At 38.1% G+C, this 14,364-nt stretch overlaps 1 protein-coding gene across 22 annotated transcripts in view; it reads right to left on the minus strand.

Annotated features, from left to right (window-relative positions):
* ADGRL2 (adhesion G protein-coupled receptor L2) overlaps positions 1–14,364 on the minus strand; it is a 383,711-nt gene that overhangs the window by 74,213 nt on the left and 295,134 nt on the right. The gene's annotated exons all lie outside the window — the stretch shown is intronic.

Below are 14,364 nucleotides of genomic sequence, written 5' to 3' on the forward strand. Positions count from 1 at the left end.
GCCACAGGATGGAAGTTTGAAAGACCAGCATCTTAATACTGCTGCCCGGTTCTGCATCATTCCAGGGCTTTTCAGACGTAAGTATATAGCTCTGTCAATAATTACTGTTGTCGCCAGTAAATGTGTATCTCCAGTGCAACTCCTCATGAGTACTTTCAACACTATTTTCTAACCAACCTGCATTCAGAGCCTGCTTGGCTTGCCTCACTATACCTTGCAAAAACATATTTTGTTTGGCTGTCCTGTACAGCTGCAATCACCATTCCATCTTCCTGCTAACTGCTTCAAGGCAAACTGAGTGATGACACTAAAGGCAGAGGGTCACTGTAAAGACCTTCCTGATCACCACAGACCCTTCTGGGGCAGGGGCTAGCACTTCACATACAGCCTAAACGGTAACCCACATAAGATCTATTACCAAATACCACATCTGCTGCATATGCTGTCTCTGATTCATTTGTATGTGTGTAGGGGTTTTGCTTTTTTTTTTTTTTTTTTTAATGAAGTAAGAATAAAACCTAATGAGAAAAAGAGCATGGTTTCTGTCACATTGACTGTTTTAAGAAAACTTCCTGGCAAACATATGTTTCCTGCACATTTTATCTGCTCACAAATTAGTTGAGCTCAGGCTCTTTATTGAAAAAAACAAAATAAACTTTTAACAAAAATCACCATTTTAAGAAAAAAAAGGTAGAGAGGATATTCAGTGGTAGTAAGCATTCTTTAATGCTTTATTGATCATATGCAGAGATACACTGAGAAAAAATACCAAAATGAAACATCACAAACGAAAATCTTCCCTCTTGTACTTTAATCTATGACTTGAAAACATACATGTCCTACAAAAGAAATGTAATTCAGAACTGTGTTTTTGAAATATATTAGATTCACATTTGACTAAAAATGTTTTACATAAGTTTGCAACGCCTTATTTATCACTGGTTCCTTAGTAAGAAATGATTTATCTATAGAAAGATAACCTAAATTTGTCAAAGTGCAAAGGAAAGTTAATAATTCACAGCATCCTGCCCACTAGCACTCCATCTTTTTGAGCTATCAATAATAAGAATGTGCGATAAGTTTGGTAGATAAAAGCAAAAAGGAGCCACTACATTTGAATGTTCACCCCATACAGAGGAAAAATAGTGGGATGTAAACAGGCTAACATCAGTACTTCTCAACATCAGAAGCAAGGAACCTTTGATTAAAACTTAAAGCACTGAGAGTAGTCAACATGGAAATATAAAATTATTTCAAAGAATGCAGATACTGGAAGAATTGAGATTCCAAAACAAATCTTTGCAGAAATAAATGTCTCAGTGAGCAAGGAATTACTGCTTCTTGTGTTATTTGGCTCTAACAGAAAGGTCTTTTGAAAAGAGCACATCTTTTCAAACAGAATGTTTACAGTTGTCTCTTTCACAATCTTTTATTTTACCAAATCACAAAACATGATGATTCAAGTTCTACACAAGATGAAGCAATGCATCTTGAGCAGAATTTCAATAATATATGTTGAACAAACGCAGAACCCAACAAAACCTGTGCTCAGCATCCTCTTTGTTGCTTGGCAAGGTGCGGACGCGTGCACAGAGGGTGCACAGAGGCAGCCGAACACACATCGCCATCTGAAAATGATGCAAATTCTGAACATGGGCTCTGCAGAGCATTTATAATTCTTCAAAAAAAAAAAAAGCCTCGGCTTCCTGCAGTTTCTAAAGAATCCCACGAACTATGTATGTCAGGGGAGACTTCTCTCCATCTCTCAGTGCTGTATACATTTCATACAGACAAGCATGTGATTTTGTTAAACAGCTTTTAAATTATCCAGTACTGGTCAACAGATCACTAACAACGACTGCAACGACAGAGGCAATTTAAATGACAACTGTGCTTTCTAATTCTATCTTTGAAGGGAAAGAAAGTCCTTCTGGCAAGCATGTCTATTAAAAGATTACACTGGCACAGTGAGAGGTTCTGATACTGCACAGAGGTCTGGAGTTCACAGCACTCCGCTCCTCTTTCACTGAAAGCCACCAGATAGCACACGAACAGCCAGAGCTGCGGCACAGCAGACAAAACCCCACTGTTCCAGTCTGGATAAAATTAGGCAGGAAGCGATCATTTCAAAACTGTTCTCCTATAGCTGTATTCTTTGCCGTTTTAAGTACAGACTCATTATTTTCATTTAAGATGATGCAAGCAGGGGACAGCTAGAGAAAAAAGGATTAGTTATTGAAGGAAATCTATTTTCTATGAAGAGACATCTTTCTCTTTTTTTTTTTTAACCCATTCATAAAAACGGGATTAACTGAAAACAACGTACATGAAAGTGCGTTCTTGATTGGAACTTTAACAAAGAGGTCTTAAGCCCTAATGAACACACTTGATCATTTAAATGTGCACATAAATTACACTGAAGCAAGGCAACCATTTCATTGAATAAATTAGCTGAGAGGGGTGATTTTCAGCACTGGTTTCCAGAATTGTTTCTCAGACATACTCTCACGTATTGTAATTATTTGACTAAAATCTGGAAGCCTATCTCTTGCAAAAACAAATAGGAATTGTTAGCAATAAGAGCATTTAGAAATATTAATTAACTAATGATGGCTTTTTAATGATCAATTTTTACTACTTATTAGAGTGATTTAGTCTTAAAAGCATTTAAAACTTTTAAAATCTGTTAAATTTCAGTGTGAGCAGCAGAATTACAACAGTAAGTAGTTTTCTGTAATTATATACTTAATATTCAGTGTGCACAAATACAAAGCATGGTACAGCTGATTAATGAAATTCAGGACAGAAGCCGGAGTTACACCCTCTGACTCACCAGGATGAGTCCTGCCTCCCAGGTTCACTGAAACTTATTACAATTTTCCTTGTGCATTTTCCAGTCTCCATGCAATTCTCAAAAATATCCCTGTGAGGCTCTCTTCAGCAAAAAAAGAGCTAAGGCTTACCTGCCTTCTGCACCTTGTTGAATGATTCAGCAAAACCTCAAGTTAACAGCAGCATCTTAGCTTTCTAATGCATGAATCCTTCCTGTGCATGGTTGGCAAAGATCTCATTTAAATTTTCCCAAACAGCTCTCACCCCACATTCAGAGGGTGAGAACATGACTCTGCAACTTGCCCTCCCCCTGTTTTTTTGGTGATGGTGTTGGTTTTGTTGTTGTTGTTGTTGTTGTTGTTGTTTTTTTTAAATAGCTGGAGAGAAAAGAGCACTACATTGACAGAACTGCAGACTGAAGTCCTTCAATCACCCGGAACAAGTACAGCTCAGACAGCAGCCAGGCAAGCTTCCCCATTTTAGTCCATCACATCTCAACTCTATTTTGAAGGAATCACCACAATGGGAAAAGAGATAGTTTGGTCATGCCCATTTAATCCTTCACCTCCCTGCTGAGGCTGCCACAAGAGTGCTAATTAATGCTAAACTGTGAAAATGGGCTTTTTCACTTTGAATCCCACCACACTGAAACTGGATAGAAACTACTAACTCCTTTAATGAAAGTCACCAAACCAGAGCCTGGTTCCTGGCAGCATGTTAGCAATGCCTACATATGGCAGATAGAAACCACGTGATCTAAACATTTAAGTGTAAGTATCTAGCATAAAAATATACATGCTGTTTGATTCTCACTTAGAACCAAATTTTATTCTCAACAGCATGCACCTTTCCCATCCCTTTCACAGGGAGCTACATGTGTGAGAGCAAAACTTTGTCCTCTTGATCTAAAATTATCCCAGTCTGAAATGGTATTCATCTGTCAATGATATTTCTTTTCTTTTGCCAGCCAGATGTCTGTTCTCAGGCTGCAAGAATCTCCTTCCTTTTTTTCCTTCACATCACACATACTTGATGCTTTGCCAGCTCACAGAAAGCACACTACCCTTTTCTTTCTCACCGCACAAAAACATTGCATCTTCAAAATTTCTCCAGGCAAATAAGTCCCATGGTCTCTGTAAATCCCCCTCCTGGAGGTTATCTCCAGTTTACCAACTGTGAACTCGCTGAGCATACCACCTGTCAGGAAGGAGAAGCTTCTGAATTAGAAACAAGTTCTGAAACACAGAGGTAAGACACACAAAGGGTGATGTGTCAGAAATATCGTGTCAACAGGATTTCCCATTGAATTACTTCCTCCTCTGCACAGGACGTTGGTAGCTGAATAAAAATAAATATTCTTTTATTTTCTATACAAATACATTTGGACAACAATTTGTTTTTCCCTTTATCTCAATCATTTTTTATTGGAAACCATGCGTTGATGGGGGGGGGGGGGCGAAGAGGAAAAAAGGCTAAGGTTTCCATCAGTAGTATTCAGAATGAACAGCTCAAAAAAAGACATACTTTTGGTGTTTGTCTTTTCCATCTTGAAGATACCCAAAGCCTCGTAACCTCAGAGGTTGACAGAAACCATGCAGAGATTAACCAGTTCTTTGGGAATAAGTGCATGAGTGAATCATTCCAGGTGATGACATGGTGGTGTCAGTGATAACCTTTGGTATGCATCCTAACTAGGTTATACCCTAATCTGCCTTAAAAAAAAAAAAAATCAAAACTCCTAATTTCACTAAATTAGAATTCACTCTAAAAATGCAGAGAACTAGATTGACTCTTACATTTTGGCTCATTTTAAAGAAAACGTTATTCAACAAGCAACAGTTTTAAAAGATCAGATATAAATATAGTCCTAAACAATTATCAGATATTTAATAAAAAATACTGTACAAATGCTGAGGCATGATAACATCTGAGACTGTAGTTGTAAAATTATAAAGGGGGCATCTTCTTGTTTACAAACAAGAAGAAATACATTAAAAATGGAACCAAGCAACAATGTAGGAGTTCATATACACTCATTTCAATAAAAGGACAGGGTGGAGTCAATTGTCACGGTATAATTTACAGCGGGAAAATTATGTGGTTAATTTTAATGACAGCAAGCCACTCCATATTTAAAGAGCGCTTATGAGTATACAAATAACAGAGCAATAGCCCTTCTTATTCAGTATAGCTTCCAAAATGTTACTGAGGACTCAGGAGTAGAAAGAACCTTGGAAACAAAGGCTCAACATCCCACTGATGAAACTGAGAACCCAAAATACACAGTCATACTTTTTGAAAGCAAGTAGAAGAACAATGCGATAAATCTACTTGAAGGTAAATGTGCCGTCACTTCAAATATTCCCCCAAATAGATATGAGACAAGAGTAGCAAGCAATCTCAGAAAATGCCTGTCAGAGTGAAAGGCTTTCTTCCTGACCTTACCTTCTTTGAAATATTTGTGGATTTCTAAAAGACTATTATAGAGAGGAGGGGAATATACCACGTGTAGTTTTTACAATATACCTGAAGTTCTGGCAAATTCCAGGAATAATGGAGTAATTCTGTATAGATACTTGACAGCATCCTCTGAATAATAAATTGCATGAGGAAAGGGAAACTATTTGTTTACAAATGAAATGGTAATTTAAAAAGTCTTAAGGTATATATACATTTCTTCCATGCTCCCTGCACAACAGGGAGTAAGAATGGCAACAGAAGTACCATTTCCTGGATAAATAAAGGAAATACGCACCTCTGCGTCTCTGTCCAAATGCTGTTAATGACCTACAAGGGGATTACATACCCATAAGCCACTTGCAAACAGATACAAAAGATGAGTGAGATACATTGACAGAAAGGCTAAATTCCGCCTGGACTCAAATTCAGGATGTCTGAATTTGGGTTCTGCTTTCATTGCCAGAATTCATCCCCCCTTCTGCCACAACTGTTACAACATGAGAACAAGAAACGTTCTCAGTTTTTAGAGAACTATCTAATGAGTGCTCAAATGAAATCAGGATCCCTGAAATCTCTGTGTACTAAGACAGAAAGTAAACAATTTTCTATAATCATGTGATAGAGTTCCATAATTGATGCTATTTACATCAGAAAGTAACAAAAGAAATGAATACACACTGTAACACACTAGAGAAAAGAAAACTTTGCATTTGCTAATTACTGCTATTTAGAAGTACACATCTAATAGCTGAAAGACCACGTTTCCAGTGTTGTTCATTGATCTTAATAAGACCAATAATAAAAGAAAGGACCAGGCAGACCAGGGGAAAAATACAGTTGTACATTCAAGCTCAACAACAGCAAGCAAGGCAGATCTACTGCACTGTTAATACAGATGTGGAAGGTAAATTTCCTCAATAATTAATTCACTCTACATAGTCTTTCACCACACCAGGTCATAGCTCTATTTTAAAAACATTTTTCCCTAAGCGTCTAAGGCAGGAGGAGGAGGCAGCTGTGAAGTATAAAAGATGCAATTGCTCCACTTTTCTCCACACCAAAACAACGGTTTCCTCTGGAAAGTACCATGTTCTCATGACACATTATTTAGGCATACAAACAGGCAGGTAGCTATGGCAAGTCCAAGGGGATGGTGGGTGAGCAAACAGCCGGGTGGGAGGCAGCAGTGAGACTGTGGGATCCGGGGGCTGACATCTCCTACCCCGCCCCACATTCAGCTGCTTGCCAGGGTTCCACAACTTGTCAATCCATGCACACTGTTGTTTTTCTGACAGTGCTGAGTTTTATTAATCAAGATGATTTCCAGAGTGAGCTGAGAGTATGATCAAAGCAGCTGTGATGGCAGTGTAATTGAGGAGGGAGTTGTTAATCTTCTGGGGATGCCAAGGAGGGAAGGTGAAGGTTAGGAGAGTCCAAAGGAGGCAGGAATGAGCAGGTGTTAGGGCAACCATTTAAATTAGGCATTCTGACATAACCATTTATAACTGAGGATTCAGACTCCTTTGAAAGCACATAGGAAGGAAGCCGTATTTTTTTTTTTTTGTACAAATGCTATTTCTTCTAAGTCTGTGCTACTCCAAAGTAAGTTTTAGTCAATGAGACTAAACACAGTTCCACAGAGGAGTTTCAGTGCCTATTTGGTCTCTGCCACTGCTGAATTTGAAGTCCAGACTCTTATCAGTTCCAGTAATTCAAGGCCCACGTTATCTTTAAGAACTCAATGCAGAAAATGTTGGAAGTGCAAAACCAGACAGAGCCCGGCTCTTTTCACAAAGATTATTTTCACATGCACAAGCCTCTAGAAGGTGACAAGGGTACTTTATGAATCAAACAGAAAATACAGAAATAATATTATCTCCCACTGAAACGCTATCATCCCTGATTGAGGTGTTGAGATTCAACATTATACAACTCTTCATAGTACTCATTTTACAGTATTTTATCAACTTGAAAATAACAGAGAATTTTAGGTAAGGAGAATCTTAATTACTCCAATTAAGTTCTCATCCTGCACCAGTAATGTCATTGTGAGCTTTGTCATCAACCTCTCTGAGCGTGGGATAGATTCCTTAGAATTTAACCTGGACACTCAATATTCTTGTTCTAATGAAAAATGCATTAATGAGCTTCATTATTCTACTCTATTTTGAAGAAGCATCTTCGGCAGTCAGTTCCCTTAAGAGCCTAATAGTGCACCGATACATTAGTGTTCTAGGACAACACACATTAGAGAGCTTAGGTTTGGGCCACTCTAAGTCTTTTTAGAGACTCAATGAGCTTCATCGTTCAATCCACCAAAGGATAAGCAACACTCACTGATTCACTTCAGGAACTCCCTGGAGTAAAGCCAACCAAACTTGTACAAACTTTTGAAATTATGACTGAGGTGTTGCAAAAACAGCAGTCACAGTAAGCTGTATATTCCTCCCTATAATTTAAGAATGACACAGATTTTCTATATAGTCTGCATGGAGTATCCTCAACCCATTTCAACTGCTACCTTTTTTTCCAGTCATCTACTGGGAAACATTATAGGAAAACTAGTGATCTTCTGTGACCTTCATTTTATTTTATTAAATGCAGCAGACACCTCATGCTGAATATGAAATAAAAAATATGCAACCCAGGAAAGTACTTCAAGAAAAAATGCCCTTTGGAGGACTCAATTTCAGTCTTGAAATATAATGACACAGATTTGCCAATGACATTTGAATAAAAATCTCTATTACATAAATTATTGTGTTCACAATTCTATTCTGAATTACTAAATTTAGAACATGCCCTGTAGATCATGATTTAACCAATGCTTTATAAATGTGGAAAACGCATACTTAGAATACATGTGATGTTAGATCAGACTAATGGTACTCCCTATCTTTAGCCATATTTAGAAGAGAATTTCTGTTTCAAATACCTATGCAGTTGGTACACTAAAAAAACCCTCAAAAGCGCACTTTTCGTGTACACAGTTGCGTCTGATCTATTGCTAATGAAGTCTTCAAGGAGAAAACAATGTGAATTATAAAACGGCTTAGGTTGGAAGGAACCTTAAAGATCAGCCAGCACCAAAACAAGGGAAGAAACTGGTGCTTGCAAATACTATTTTGTCTTTCCTATAGCTCTAAGGACAGTGGAGAAAAGTGTCACTTGTTGAAGTCCCTTGCCTTTGAAAAACTAGTGGGGGGAAGGAAGGAGAAAAGCAGTGAGTGCAGATGTCTATTATCCCTTTTAGTAAGCGCAGGTTAACAAATCATCACCCAACATAATACACATTGAATTTCAGTTAGCTGCTGTCTGAAATTCCAAAAGCTCAACGCTGAGCCTGATTTGCAGCCAGTTTAGAGCAGCATCAGTCTGGGATGGTTGTGGCTAGTCGTAACAATAGCAATGGGTACACAGATTTGGAAGGGAGGGGACTTAGGGAAATTCCTTTCCTTAATTAAATCATAGAATGAGAGTCTGAAGTGGCAAATAATAAATCACAAAGAATCCTCAATCTGGTTGTCAAGGAAACCAGTATGCCTCTGCCATAATTGCTGTGAGCCCAACCTTGCCCTTTTTGACATCGAGCCTTATCACGCATTCTGGTCAGAGACTGAGGAAGTAGCTTGTCTGTTCCTCTCTGGCAGGCCTGCACCTAGCACGGCACAGGCCTGACAGGGCAGGCCACTGTGCCGCCCTCCATTCGGCGCCACTCCTCCAGCCTGCAGAGCAGCTAACTGCAGGGCTCCAGCACACTTCTGTCACCTTTGACATTATGAATGGGACTGACTGGCTTGACTGTGGCACTGAAAGGTCTCCGCAGCTGTGTTCACTAGATGGGCACTCCTAATTTACTGTTGTTCAAATCTTAGAGCCTGGTTAGCTGGGCTCGCCATGAGTCCCAGGAACCTACAGTTGCCCTGGCACTCCCACTTCCGAAAGCATGTCCTCCCATCAGCAGAGATTGTTCCCTGTTTTACTTGTGGATATGTGAGATGTCTATAGAAGAGATGTGTAGGGAAAAGGAAGTTCAAGACAAAATGAATGCTTCAACAAGAACAACAACAACAAAAAAAAAAAACAGCAGAAAAGATTAAAATTGATTCAGTGCCAAGTCATTCAGGTAGCTGACTGCATTACCGTCTTTTTTCCCCTCGCAATGATCATTACCTTTTGTAAACATATCTAAAGTTTGTTTTTTCCTTTTGTTTTTGGTGGAATTGCACATCACTGCTGGACACACACAAAACTTGGAGCATACGCAGTTCCCAGTATTTCAACACCAGGAAGGCCAATAGAGGAAAAATGCTATATTAGTGTCCCTATCTCATCCCTCAAGAAATCCTGAAAGATTTTAAAGGAAGTATCTTCAAAGTAAGGAAACAGGAGGAACGAAAGGCAAGTACATTATGTTCCCAGCTGACTTTAAGCAATAGAAAATCCACTGAGACAAGGAAAGATCGTTGGGTGGAAAAAAAAGAAAGTCTCCCTTTAGGAACTAGAGAGATAAACACTACCGAAAGGACTTCCTTTAGAAGATCTGTGACTGATTCTTGTTTGAAATGTTGCAACTTGTTGACTGTCATCTTGCTATTTTTATAATGGATAAATCTGATTTTAATTCCTAACGCATAAACCAAGCATCTCAAGAAAACACAGCGCAACACAGTTTTTCTGCTGTAATGTTTAAGTATTCCAACCTAAGCTAAGAATATTAGTAAAAACTTTTGTTCAACAGATCTGTAAATATGGAACACAAAAAAGAACTAAGTGGTTGTTCCAGACTAGGCTTAAAGCAAAACAAACCCTCCCCAAACTGAACCCAATTCCATCCCATATTCCTTTACCCTGTAAGTACAATGCAGGTTTTTTGGTAACTAAGTGATCTTGGTCAAATTAATCTTTGAGACAGAACAGTTCATAAGATCACAGCATCACTCGATAATAGAGACCAAAGTGGACTCCTTCCTTTTCCTATCCACTCAAAATATTCTTTAATCCAAATACCTCTTCCAGATAAAAAGCTAAATCGTATATATGAAGAATTATTCCTACTTCATTTAAAAACTGAAGTCCTTGTCGTTGTCATCCCAGTTAAAAAGGTGCAATTATGGATTAATTACAGCCAATTACAATAATGCATATAAGTAACTGTATCACTGCATTTGCCTCTAAAATTCAATCACCTTAAGAAAAAACATGAAAAAGACAAATAAAGGTTTCCATTAGAAAAGATAATGTAAAAGCAAATGAGTGTGCTGTTTGTGCATAAACATGTTCATTTACTAAATATGCATGCAGCATCCATCAGAAGAAAAAAAGGCCTTCAGCTGATTTACAGATAATTTACTATGGCACACTCTTACCACTATTTTATTCTTATTTCAAAAATTAGTCTGGATTCCTGAGCACAATGACAGGAACCTGTTTATTTTTATGTCTTTTGCAACATTTAAGTGATCTTGAACCTTCAGGGCTAAACATCTCCATGACAATCTATATCTTTCACACAAGAGTTTCACATTCTTTGAACATCACTCCTAACGTCATCTGACTGGCTTTCCCAGTGCCACTACATGCTGTAGAATGCGTTCAGTATCACCCAGCCCCTGCTCCATCATAATCCACTGTGAAAAAAATACCTCAGTCTCTTCTGCTGTTAGGAAGCCATAGCAACCTGGTATTTCTCCTCTAAACTGTTTTCCAGCTTGTCAATTTGACTTGTCAATTCTTTGGAATGTTTATATTCTCTGTTTGAACAGTCTCTATCCATCATCTTTTTGTCCTTACTTTTGTGCTTAGGTTCAAGCTAAACTTCCAGTTACCATTTGCACTTTCAGACAGCTAAGAGCCATGCAGCAGGCAGCTCCACTCCAAGTACCACCCACCAGAGTCCAGTGGGTTGGGCTGGGCCAGGCTAGCAGCAGGGTCTGACCTGTTCTGAGCTCAAAAGCTGTTTTAGTTTGTCTCTGTAAAACATCCTACACAAATACCCACAGCTCCCTTCTGCCATAGTTACAAGAAATGGTTATTAATTTTAATTGGTCTAAACTAGCTTTTCGTGAAATTACATCTTCAGGCCTCATCACCAGTCTGAATAGCCTATCTTTGCAGTTACAACTGCCAGTCTTCTACCAAGAAAGTCAACGCACTCTATACTTCCTCACAGATTACCAACTATATTGAGCAAAAGATGGCAGGAAGCAAAAGAGAAAAATTAGAGAGATTTTGAAAGCAACTGGCCATACTGTTCATTTACAGGCAACTTATCCATGTCACTTTCTGTGAGAGTAGCACAAGACAGAAAACAAATCCCAGAATAGCCAACTGTAGCATTTTTTGTTGAATGTAATACAAACACTGTAGCTGCATGTAAGCGATAACTTTAGGAGGTTACCTCTGTTAATGATATGGCTATAACAATTTTACACATGTAAATCATAGATCCTTCCCATTTCTGCGGTTCAGTTTTAAACATCTCCTCTTACTTCTATGGGCAGTAACCCTGTAACAACCCCCAGCTGATCGTATATCGGAATAAACCAGGGCTATCTCACACTGACAAGCTTTGTGAGGGCTTTCCCATCTTCACCTGCATAGCAATAAAGCAGCCATCAGGACAGACGCTAACTAAAAAATTTGTTCAAGTCTTGCTCAGCAGGGTTGCTGGAACGAGGGCTCAAAGAACATCATAGTAGAGGCAGTCTTAGCATCAAAAACAAATTTGGCACTAATATGAAATCCCTGACAGTTCGGAGTCTAAAACTTAATCAGTTCTGAAGGTCCATGCTCTATGAAAAGTAACCATTAAGACACAAGCAGAATAATTCGATGAACTGGAACCCATAGCTCCAGTTTTTTTTTCTGAAAAATATTTCATTCTCTCTTAGGCTCGCAAACAGTTTGAACAATTGGCTTTTGCTAAGTGTAATTTAGTAAACAAAACATGTTACCTTGTGAACTGAAACTACTCAAAATAAAATCTATTGTGACCACAATTCATACTAACACAGCAAGCTCTTACAGAATGCCTTTTAAAGCAAAGAAATATATTCCTTGTGTGTTCAAGTATAGAGCCATAAACCATACGAGTTCCTATTTATTTCAAATTTCCCATGATGCCATTTACTTCAGCTTTTAACCTTTTATGTGACATTGAGCTATTTTACAATCATAAAATAGTAGAAAAAACGACCTGTTAATTTGAAAGGGACACATTACAACATCTCTCCCTGGCACTATAATATTTTAATTTCTTTTTTCAAGGCAAACCAGTTGGAAAGTGACCATCTGCTAGTCTGTTAGTACCATTCAAGCAAAGTAATGCACAAAATGTCCTCCTTTCCCAGCAAGAATAGGACTATTAACGGAAAGGAATTTAGGGTATTATCATGCGAGTTTAACAGACTGATTCACAACAAAATAAAATCTCTATTTCTTTAATTACTGTTGAATATACTGATCACAAAGATGATACAAAACTGCTGCCATTCTGTGGCATCCAGAGCAGCACAAGAAATCTGAACATTTTAAAGGAAGAAATTAGTATTACCAAATCTCTTATGAAAATTATGTTCTTCTATTTTGAGCATTAAGTTAAATGCCAGCACACTTCTACAAGTACAGATCTATTTCTCACCTCAAAATATACAATGTGCTTTGAACACTGGGTAAGTTTTCAATATCACTTAAGGTTTTGAATATTTCAAAACAGTTGATAACGGCAGCAGAAGACGAAACTCGACAAGCCCTCCAGGCTGATAAATATAGAACTTTTTGGATGAGTAAAGCTCAATGGAGCCGTAATCTTGGCTGGCACCTGTACATGATACTATAACACATACAGCTAGAACTGCAAGTTTGTGAGAATAAATTAAATTTAATTCACATTCATGTTAGCACTTTAGAAGATGTTGTCAGTACAACTTTGTATGCATGCAAACCACTGCACTTTTGAAAGTTTTACTCTAAATGGTATCAAATAAGAGCATGCTGTCTCTAAAGGTTAGAAGATACATTGGTCACATCTTAATGGTCCTTTATCTGCATTATTCATAACTGTACCTTCTCATCATACCTAACTAATGAAAATAAGGTTGAAACACAAAGTAATTAGATGTCAAATTATTAAATTCTAGAGTTTTATCATATCATGAATTGTGAAATATAGCAGATGTCAAATGCCATTATCAAAATGTACTCCATTGCTGCCTTAAATCTGCAGGATATTTCACTTTAAAAGCATTTTTTTCCCTTCTTGCTCTTCCTGGTCTCCCTCTCTCCATCAAAAAGTAATCAAGTAATTCAGGAATTTATGCAAGTAGTAACAAAATTGCTAAACATGGAAGGCTACCTCAGTTGTTTTTTGGAAAAAAAATAGATCTTTTTGACCACTATTAATGATGTAGTAGCCGTATCAATTTACCCAATAAGCGTTACTGCTTCCTTTATGTTTATAAATTTCATAATGGAAGTTTGGCACTTCAAAATGTGCATTTCTCAGGGAATACTGCACTTCAGGGACCGTTAAAGGCACTCTGCCTTCAGCCTTTATCGCGCTACACAAGGTACAATAAACACTGAGAAATGTGCTGCCTATTGTGTGCCTTGTTATAAAGCTCATGTCCAACAATTCTCCTGTCCCTTCTGTTTGAGTTTCCATTACTTCCAAGCCTTTTCCAGACATGTTCTCACCAAGCCTAACTGATTCAGAGCAATTTCAGATGACAGACTGGTGTTGAGAAGTACAGGCTCACGTTATACAAGTCTCATTCACACGGCTAAAAGCAATCCTACTGCATGCTACATGAAGTCATGACTGGGAAGTACTGCTCAGCCATATGCTGGATTCTGGCCCTTTTTAGCTAAGTATTTCCACTACTTCATAAGGAATCTCTTTGACTTTCAGTGCTTTTGAGTCTTCCAAATCAACACACGTTATCAAGCTTAAGCTAAGCAAGCAGTAGACCTTGAGTCATGACTTTCTCAGAATTCAGGATACACTTTTAACAGAACTTCAGGGACAGCTGCATATGTCAGATGTGTAACTTCTTTACCAAAGTATCAGAT

Source organism: Numida meleagris, chromosome 7 (genome assembly GCF_002078875.1).
Source record: "Numida meleagris isolate 19003 breed g44 Domestic line chromosome 7, NumMel1.0, whole genome shotgun sequence".
NCBI classification, from domain to species: Eukaryota; Metazoa; Chordata; class Aves; order Galliformes; family Numididae; genus Numida; species Numida meleagris.